This window comes from Electrophorus electricus, unplaced genomic scaffold (genome assembly GCF_041902795.1).
Source record: "Electrophorus electricus isolate QZ-2024a unplaced genomic scaffold, ASM4190279v1 Scaffold108, whole genome shotgun sequence".
NCBI classification, from domain to species: Eukaryota; Metazoa; Chordata; class Actinopteri; order Gymnotiformes; family Gymnotidae; genus Electrophorus; species Electrophorus electricus.
The window spans coordinates 143,491-153,490 of record NW_027658390.1 but is presented as its reverse complement, the minus strand read 5'-3'; the positions used below and the strand labels follow the sequence as shown (position 1 = coordinate 153,490).

The 10,000-nt window shown below is 55.4% G+C and overlaps 1 non-coding gene across 1 annotated transcript in view; it reads left to right on the top strand.

The window, feature by feature from the left end:
• The first annotated feature begins 8,268 nt into the window (after positions 1-8,268).
• Positions 8,269-10,000, top strand: part of LOC145654016 (18S ribosomal RNA) — a 1,839-nt gene continuing 107 nt past the window's right edge. The window contains exon 1 of the ribosomal RNA XR_014120248.1: positions 8,269-10,000. This exon is cut by the window's right edge and continues 107 nt beyond it. This is a non-coding gene — a ribosomal RNA (18S ribosomal RNA).

The window sequence follows — 10,000 nt, the reverse complement described above, 5'->3', positions numbered from 1 at the left end:
GTGTTTGACCTCTTGGGCCTGGAAGTCTATTTCTAGGCTTATATAAAGGGTCAAACTTCTTGAAGTGTGCCCAGGCCCAGAGCTACTTTGCTGGGCATGACTGTGTTTGACCTCTTGGGCCTGGAAGTCTGGTAGTAGTAGTAGTATGATTTAAAGGCACAAATTGATTGAAGTGTGCCCAGGCCCAGAGCTACTTTGCTGTGCATGACTGTGTTTGACCTCTTGGCTCTGGAAGTCTATTTCTAGGCTTATATAAAGGGTCAAACTTCTTGAAGTGTGCCCAGGCCCAGAGCTACTTTGCTGGGCATGAATGTGTTTGAACTCTTGGGCCTGGAAGTCTGGTGGTAGTAGTAGTATGATTTAAAGGTACAAAGTGAATGAAGTGTGCCCAGGCCCAGAGCTACTTTGCTGGGCATGACTGTGTTTGACGTCTTGGGCCTGGAAGTCTGGTAGTAGTAGTATGATTTAAAGGTACAAAGTGAATGAAGTGTGCCCAGGCCCAGAGCTACTTTGCTGGGCATGACTGTGTTTGACCTCTTGGGCCTGGAAGTCTATTTCTAGGCTTATATAAAGGGTCAAACTTCTTGAAGTGTGCCCAGGCCCAGAGCTACTTTGCTGGGCATGACTGTGTTTGACCTCTTGGGTCCTGGAAGTCTGGTAGTAGTAGTAGTATGATTTAAAGGCACAAAGTGATTGAAGTGTGCCCAGGCCCAGAGCTACTTTGCTGGGCATGACTGTGTTTGACCTCTTGGCTCTGGAAGTCTATTTCTAGGCTTATATAAAGGGTCAAACTTCTTGAAGTGTGCCCAGGCCCAGAGCTACTTTGCTGGGCATGACTGTGTTTCACCTCTTGGGCCTGGAAGTCTGGTAGTAGTAGTATGATTTAAAGGCACAAAGTGATTGAAGTGTGCCCAGGCCCAGAGCTACTTTGCTGGGCATGAATGTGTTTGACCTCTTGGGCCTGGAAGTCTGGTGGTAGTAGTAGTATGATTTAAAGTACAAAGTGAATGAAGTGTGCCCAGGCCCAGAGCTACTTTGCTGTGCATGACTGTGTTTGAACTCTTGGGCCTGGAAGTCTATTTCTAGCTTATATAAAGGGTCAAACATCTTGAAGTGTGCCCAGGCCCAGAGCTACTTTGCTGGGCATGACTGTGTTTGACCTCTTGGGCCTGGAAGTCTATTTCTAGGCTTATATAAAGGGTCAAACTTCTTGAAGTGTGCCCAGGCCCAGAGCTACTTTGCTGGGCATGACTGTGTTTGACCTCTTGGGCCTGGAAGTCTGGTAGTAGTAGTATGATTTAAAGGCACAAATTGATTGAAGTGTGCCCAGGCCCAGAGCTACTTGCTGTGCATGACTGTGTTTACCTCTTGGCTCTGGAAGTCTATTTCTAGGCTTATATAAAGGGTCAAACTTCTTGAAGTGTGCCCAGGCCCAGAGCTACTTTGCTGGGCTGGGCATGTGTTTGAACTCTTGGGCCTGAAGTCTGGTGGTAGTAGTATTATGATTTAAAGGGCACAAAGTGATTGAAGTGTGCCCAGGCCCAGAGCTACTTTGCTGTGCATGACTGTGGTTGACCTCTTGGGCCTGGAAGTCTGGTGGTAGTAGTAGTATGATTTAAAGGCACAAAGTGATTGAAGTGTGCCCAGGCCCAGAGCTACTTTGCTGGGCATGACTGTGTTTGACCTCTTGGGCCTGGAAGTCTGGTAGTAGTAGTATGATTTAAAGGTACAAAGTGAATGAAGTGTGCCCAGGCCCAGAGCTACTTTGCTGGGCATGACTGTGTTTGACGTCTTGGGCCTGGAAGTCTGGTAGTAGTAGTATGATTTAAAGGTACAAAGTGAATGAAGTGTGCCCAGGCCCAGAGCTACTTTGCTGGGCATGACTGTGTTTGACCTCTTGGGCCTGGAAGTCTATTTCTAGGCTTATATAAAGGGTCAAACTTCTTGAAGTGTGCCCCAGGCCCAGAGCTACTTTGCTGGGCATGACTGTGTTTGACCTCTTGGGTCTGGAAGTCTGGTAGTAGTAGTAGTATGATTTAAAGGCACAAAGTGATTGAAGTGTGCCCAGGCCCAGAGCTACTTTGCTGGGCATGACTGTGTTTGACCTCTTGGCTCTGGAAGTCTATTTCTAGGCTTATATAAAGGGTCAAACTTCTTGAAGTGTGCCCAGGCCCAGAGCTACTTTGCTGGGCATGACTGTGTTTCACCTCTTGGGCCTGGAAGTCTGGTAGTAGTAGTATGATTTAAAGGCACAAAGTGATTGAAGTGTGCCCAGGCCCAGAGCTACTTTGCTGGGCATGAATGTGTTTGACCTCTTGGGCCTGGGAAGTCTGGTGGTAGTAGTAGTATGATTTAAAGGTACAAAGTGAATGAAGTGTGCCCAGGCCCAGAGCTACTTTGCTGTGCATGACTGTGTTTGACCTCTTGGCCTGGAAGTCTATTTCTAGGCTTATATAAAGGGTCAAACATCTTGAAGTGTGCCCAGGCCCAGAGCTACTTTGCTGGGCATGACTGTGTTTGACCTCTTGGGCCTGGAAGTCTATTTCTAGGCTTATATAAAGGGTCAAACTTCTTGAAGTGTGCCCAGGCCCAGAGCTACTTTGCTGGGCATGACTGTGTTTGACCTCTTGGGTCTGGAAGTCTGGTAGTAGTAGTAGTATGATTTAAAGGCACAAAGTGATTGAAGTGTGCCCAGGCCCAGAGCTACTTTGCTGGGCATGACTGTGTTTGACCTCTTGGCTCTGGAAGTCTATTCTAGGCTTATATAAAGGGTCAAACATCTTGAAGTGTGCCCAGGCCCAGAGCTACTTTGCTGGGCATGAATGTGTTTGAACTCTTGGGCCTGGAAGTCCTGGTGGTAGTAGTAGTATGATTTAAAGGCACAAAGTGATTGAAGTGTGGCCCAGGGCCCAGAGCTACTTTGCTGGGCATGACTGTGTGACCTCTTGGGCCTGGAAGTCTGTTTCTAGTATTATTTAAAGGGTCAAACTTCTTGAAGTGTGCCCAGGCCCAGAGCTACTTTGCTGTGTATGACTGTGTGACCTCTTGGCCCTGGAATTCTGGTGGTAGTAGTAGTATGATTTAAAGGCACAAAGTGAATGAAGTGTGCCCAGGCCCAGAGCTACTTTGCTGGGCATGACTGTGTTTGACCTCTTGGGCCTGGAAGTCTGGTAGTAGTAGTATGATTTAAAGGCACAAAGTGATTGAAGTGTGCCCAGGCCCAGAGCTACTTTGCTGGGCATGAATGTGTTTGACCTCTTGGGGCCTGGAAGTCTGGTGGTAGTAGTAGTATGATTTAAAGGTACAAAGTGAATGAAGTGTGCCCAGGCCCAGAGCTACTTTGCTGGCATGACTGTGTTTGACCTCTTGGGCCTGGAAGTCTGGTGGTAGTAGTAGTATGATTTAAGGTACAAAGTGAATGAAGTGTGCCCAGGCCCAGAGCCAGGCCTGGGCAGCAGGGGGCGCTCCTGGCCATGCCCAGCGAGTTTCGTGCGAATCGGACCTGGTCCGGAAGAGATACGAAGGGAAAACTCATTACTCGTCGGGGTGGCACATCCAGGCTCTCGACCCTCCCAAAGCGTCCGACCAGGGTGCACCCTGCCGGGCATGGTTAGCCGCCAGCCCCCTTCCTGGAGGTCTGGTTGGCACGGGGTTTTGATTTTTCGGTTTTCATATCTCTGGGCTCCTTGGGAGCAGAAAGTCGGTTGAGGGCCCTTTGGAAAGAGCCGGGCTGCCGTTTAACGCTGTCCAAGCGGCAGGCGAAGCGCACCCACCGTTTTTACGCTATGATTTTTTAAAACCGCCGGGGCGGCAAACACAGGGCCGGTCGGGTTTGAAGACGAATATCTCTTCGGCCCTTGGGAGGAGAGAAGCAGCGCGGGTCACCTTTGAACGCGCTCGCTGCCAGGAACGTCTGGCGTAAAAGTTTCGTGGGAATCGGACGTTCCTAGGCTGAGAAGCGAGCGCCCGCCCTCGGGCGGTCGGGGGCCCCTTTCTCATTCCCCGTCTGGGCTAAAAATACGAGGTCAGACCCGATGGACTCGGGAGACTGGAGAGTACCAGGGAGACCCTGGAAGCAGGCGACCCGACCCACGCTTCGCTGTCTCCTCGGCCCTCGGGAGTAGAAGCGCGGGGACGGTGGCGTGGGCAGCAGGGGGCGCTCCTGGCCATGCCCAGCGAGTTTCGTGCGAATCGGACCTGGTCCGGAAGAGATACGAAGGGAAAACTCATTACTCGTCGGGGTGGCACATCCAGGCTCTCGACCCTCCCAAAGCGTCCGACCAGGGTGCACCCTGCCGGGCATGGTTAGCCGCCAGCCCCCTTCCTGGAGGTCTGGTTGGCACGGGGTTTTGATTTTTCGGTTTCATATCTCTGGGCTCCTTGGGAGCAGAAAGTCGGTTGAGGGCCCTTTGGAAAGAGCCGGGGCTGCCGTTTAACGCTGTCCAAGCGGCAGGCGAAGCGCACCCACCTTTTTTACGCTATGATTTTTTAAAACCGCCGGGGCGGCAAACACAGGGCCGGTCGGGTTTGAAGACGAATATCTCTTCGGCCCTTGGGAGGAGAGAAGCAGCGCGGGTCACCTTTGAACGCGCTCGCTGCCAGGAACGTCTGGCGTAAAAGTTTCGTGGGAATCGGACGTTCCTAGGCTGAGAAGCGAGCGCCCGCCCTCGGGCGGTCGGGGGCCCCTTTCTCATTCCCCGTCTGGGCTAAAAATACGAGGTCGGACCCGATGGACTCGGGAGACTGGAGAGTACCAGGGAGACCCTGGAAGCAGGCGACCCGACCCACGCTTCGCTGTCTCCTCGGCCCTCGGGAGTAGAAGCGCGGGGACGGTGGCGTGGGCAGCAGGGGGCGCTCCTGGCCATGCCCAGCGAGTTTCGTGCGAATCGGACCTGGTCCGGAAGAGATACGAAGGGAAAACTCATTACTCGTCGGGGTGGCACATCCAGGCTCTCGACCCTCCCAAAGCGTCCGACCAGGGTGCACCCTGCCGGGCATGGTTAGCCGCCAGCCCCCTTCCTGGAGGTCTGGTTGGCACGGGGTTTTGATTTATCGGTTTCATATCTCTGGGCTCCTTGGGAGCAGAAAGTCGGTTGAGGGCCCTTTGGAAAGAGCCGGGGCTGCCGTTTAACGCTGTCCAAGCGGCAGGCGAAGCGCACCCACCGTTTTTACGCTATGATTTTTTAAAACCGCCGGGGCGGCAAACACAGGGCCGGTCGGGTTTGAAGACGAATATCTCTTCGGCCCTTGGGAGGAGAGAAGCAGCGCGGGTCACCTTTGAACGCGCTCGCTGCCAGGAACGTCTGGCGTAAAAGTTTCGTGGGAATCGGACGTTCCTAGGCTGAGAAGCGAGCGCCCGCCCTCGGGCGGTCGGGGGCCCCTTTCTCATTCCCCGTCTGGGCTAAAAATACGAGGTCGGACCCGATGGACTCGGGAGACTGGAGAGTACCAGGGAGACCCTGGAAGCAGGCGACCCGACCCACGCTTCGCTGTCTCCTCGGCCCTCGGGAGTAGAAGCGCGGGGACGGTGGCGTGGGCAGCAGGGGGCGCTCCTGGCCATGCCCAGCGAGTTTCGTGCGAATCGGACCTGGTCCGGAAGAGATACGAAGGGAAAACTCATTACTCGTCGGGGTGGCACATCCAGGCTCTCGACCCTCCCAAAGCGTCCGACCAGGGTGCACCCTGCCGGGCATGGTTAGCCGCCAGCCCCCTTCCTGGAGGTCTGGTTGGCACGGGGTTTTGATTTATCGGTTTCATATCTCTGGGCTCCTTGGGAGCAGAAAGTCGGTTGAGGGCCCTTTGGAAAGAGCCGGGGCTGCCGTTTAACGCTGTCCAAGCGGCAGGCGAAGCGCACCCACCGTTTTTACGCTATGATTTTTTAAAACCGCCGGGGCGGCAAACACAGGGCCGGTCGGGTTTGAAGACGAATATCTCTTCGGCCCTTGGGAGGAGAGAAGCAGCGCGGGTCACCTTTGAACGCGCTCGCTGCCAGGAACGTCTGGCGTAAAAGTTTCGTGGGAATCGGACGTTCCTAGGCTGAGAAGCGAGCGCCCGCCCTCGGGCGGTCGGGGGCCCCTTTCTCATTCCCCGTCTGGGCTAAAAATACGAGGTCGGACCCGATGGACTCGGGAGACTGGGAGTACCAGGGAGACCCTGGAAGCAGGCGACCCGACCCACGCTTCGCTGTCTCCTCGGCCCTCGGGAGTAGAAGCGCGGGGACGGTGGCGTGGGCAGCAGGGGGCGCTCCTGGCCATGCCCAGCGAGTTTCGTGCGAATCGGACCTGGTCCGGAAGAGATACGAAGGGAAAACTCATTACTCGTCGGGGTGGCACATCCAGGCTCTCGACCCTCCCGAAGTGTCCGACCAGGGTGCACCCTGCCGGGCTAAGAGAACAGCCAGGTGAACCCTGGAGGTTCCGAACTCCAGACCCCTGGACCCGACGGCTCAGTCCGCCTCAGGTGCACTACAGAGGTCCTCGGGCTGTCCCTGAGTGCATTAAAACGGAAATCAGAATTACTCCCCCGGGTGGCACTTCCAGGCTCTCGACCCTCCCAAAGTGTCCGACCAGGGTGCACCCTGCTGGGCATGGTTAGCCGCCAGCCCCTTCCTGGAGGTCTGGTTGGCACGGGGTTTTGCAAATAGGTCCCGTCGGGTATATGGGAGAGCAAAGAGAATCAATGGGGTCCAAGCACTAAATTCATCCAGTGGCGTTCTCTGGAAGCCCAAGGGGAGTCCGAGGGGTGTTCGGCCGGCAAGGGGAGCTCTCCCTCGGACACATGATCAAACGCCTGTCCCCTACCGGAAAGTGGTGTGCTCTGGATGCCCCCCCCCCCCCCCATCCCCCGAGGGGGGTGCTTATCCCGCGAGGGGAGCCCTCCTCGGGTTAAGTGAACCATCATGCCGATTCCCCTATGGAAGTGGGCACATCCAGGCACACAGTCTGCTTTGCTCTCCCCGACCCGAGTGCGTCTGTTGGGCTGAGTGTACGCCCAGGCAACTGGATCCAATGGCTCAGTCCGCCGCAGCGTGCTTCGACGATGGGTCGTACAGCCATGCCACCAGGGTGGGCGTGTTTGTAAATGTACCAGTGGATTCTCGTCGGCCTGCCACATCCATGGTATCGACCCACCAGGCCTGTCCGACCAGGGGTTGACCCTGGACGGGCACGGTCTGTGGTTTGGCCCTTGTCCTAGATGAAATCGGGCACGGGGTTTTCTGGCCAGGTACCATCGGGTTACTGGGAGAGCGGCTTCGGTCTCCAGGTGAGACCAATGGTGAAGCAGCACGAGGCAATGGAGAGCATGCAAAGCGATGGGGAAGCCATGCACGGCAATGGCCACGAAAAAAAAAAAAAAAATCACCACGGAAGGAACGTGAAGAACAAGGAGGAGTGTAGTGACACTGCCCAAAGCTGCCCGGTGTTGCAGGGGTCTATTGGTGTGTTGCTTCCTTGTTTGGTAGAGTGGAGTACCAGACCCGCCAGGGGTAGGCAAACCATTCCCCCTACGGTAAGTGAGGAGCCAGCCATTTGACGAGCGGGTGTCCACGTGTACGGGTGCGAGCGCTATCCCCCCACACGGGGTTAGGCCACGGCCTTAGGTGGACGTCTGCCGACCAGCCCCGGCTGATCCAGAACTTCTGATGTGGAGAGCGGTTTTGACAGATCCTCCCTGGTTCTAGCGGGTCAAGCCTCTGATGGGGGGTGGGGGTTATTTGTAACCCATCCCAGAACTCTCTGGGGGAGACTCAGACGGCCAGTCTGTCTACTCAGTTGTCCTATACTGGTGTCTGTGGTTTGGGAGGAAGGGAGTGCCCTGCTTTGTTGGCCTCCTCTTCAAAACTACCTGGGCCCACGAATCACTCTTCTTGGTTACATCACGAAACGTAGGTTGAGCGAGGCTAGGGGGGAGGGAATTCGACGAGGTCTTTCCCTTGTCCCCCCACCAGCGGCCCACGAAAATCAAAACGGCGTGAAGAGAGGGAACGCCGAAAGCACCTGGAGTCGGCCGTCCGCACCTCCGGAGGAGGTGGACGGGGTACGGTGCGGGCATGACCGGATGGGACAGCTTTGCATCAAGGTGAGAGGTCGGCGTCCGAAGGCCAGAGGGCGGTGCGCGAGCACGTTTACACTGGCCGCGGAAGCTGTCCTGGGTAGCCCTGTATGGCGTCTGGACCTGACGGCGCACGCACTTACAACCCGCTGCTTCCTAGCCCCCGGAAGGGGAGGCGGATGTCACTCGTGGTTCATCCCAGACCACGGTGCAAACTACCTGGTTGATCCTGCCAGTAACATATGCTTGTCTCAAAGATTAAGCCATGCAGGTCTAAGTGCACACGGCCGGTACAGTGAAACTGCGAATGGCTCATTAAATCAGTTATGGTTCCTTTGATCGCTCCACACGTTACTCGGATAACTGTGGTAATTCTAGAGCTAATACATGCAAACGAGCGCTGACCCTTCGGGGGATGCGTGCATTTATCAGACCCAAAACCCATCCGGGGGGCTCGGGCCCCCCGGCCGCTTTGGTGACTCTAGATAACCTCGGGCCGATCGCGCGCCCTCCGCGGCGGCGACGTCTCATTCGAATGTCTGCCCTATCAACTTTCGATGGTACCATAGTCGGCTACCATGGTGACCACGGGTAACGGGGAATCAGGGTTCGATTCCGGAGAGGGAGCCTGAGAAACGGCTACCACATCCAAGGAAGGCAGCAGGCGCGCAAATTACCCATTCCCGACACGGGGAGGTAGTGACGAAAAATAACGATACAGGTCTCTTTCGAGGCCCTGTAATCGGAATGAGCGTATCCTAAACCCATGGGTGAGGACCCATTGGAGGGCAAGTCTGGTGCCAGCAGCCGCGGTAATTCCAGCTCCAATAGCGTATATTAAAGTTGCTGCAGTTAAAAAGCTCGTAGTTGGATGTCGGGAGTGGGCTGGCGGTCCGCCGCGAGGCGTGCCACCGCCTGTCTCAGACCCTGTCTCCCGGTGCCCCCCGGATGCCCTTGGCTGGGTGTCCGGACGGGGCTCGGAGCGTTTACTTTGAAAAAATTAGAGTGTTCAAAGCGGGCCCGCTTCTCGCCTGAATACCTGAGCTAGGAATAATGGAATAGGACTCCGGTTCTATTTTGTGGGTTTCCTGAACCAGGGCCATGATTAAGAGGGACGGCCGGGGGCATTCGTATTGCGCCGCTAGAGGTGAAATTCTTGGACCGGCGCAAGACGGACGAAAGCGAAAGCATTTGCCAAGAATGTTTTCATTAATCAAGAACGAAAGTCGGAGGTTCGAAGACGATCAGATACCGTCGTAGTTCCGACCGTAAACTATGCCGACCCGCGATCCGGCGGCGTTATTCCCATGACCCGCCGGGCAGCGTGAGGGAAACCACGAGTCTGTGGGTTCCGGGGGGAGTATGGTTGCAAAGCTGAAACTTAAAGGAATTGACGGAAGGGCACCACCAGGAGTGGAGCCTGCGGCTTAATTTGACTCAACACGGGAAACCTCACCCGGCCCGGACACGGAAAGGATTGACAGATTGATAGCTCTTTCTCGATTCTGTGGGTGGTGGTGCATGGCCGTTCTTAGTTGGTGGAGCGATTTGTCTGGTTAATTCCGATAACGAACGAGACTCCGGCATGCTAAATAGTTACGCGGCCCTCCGCGGTCGGCGTCAAACTTCTTAGAGGGACAAGTGGCGTTCAGCCACGCGAGATGGAGCAATAACAGGTCTGTGATGCCCTTAGATGTCCGGGGCTGCACGCGCGCCACAATGGTTGGATCAGCGTGTGCCTACCCTACACCGAGAGGTGCGGGTAATCCGCTGAACCCCATTCGTGATGGGGACTGGGGATTGCAATTATTCCCCATGAACGAGGAATTCCCAGTAAGCGCGGGTCATAAGCTCGCGTTGATTAAGTCCCTGCCCTTTGTACACACCGCCCGTCGCTACTACCGATCGGATGGTTTAGTGAGGTCCTCGGATCGGCCCCGCCGGGGCT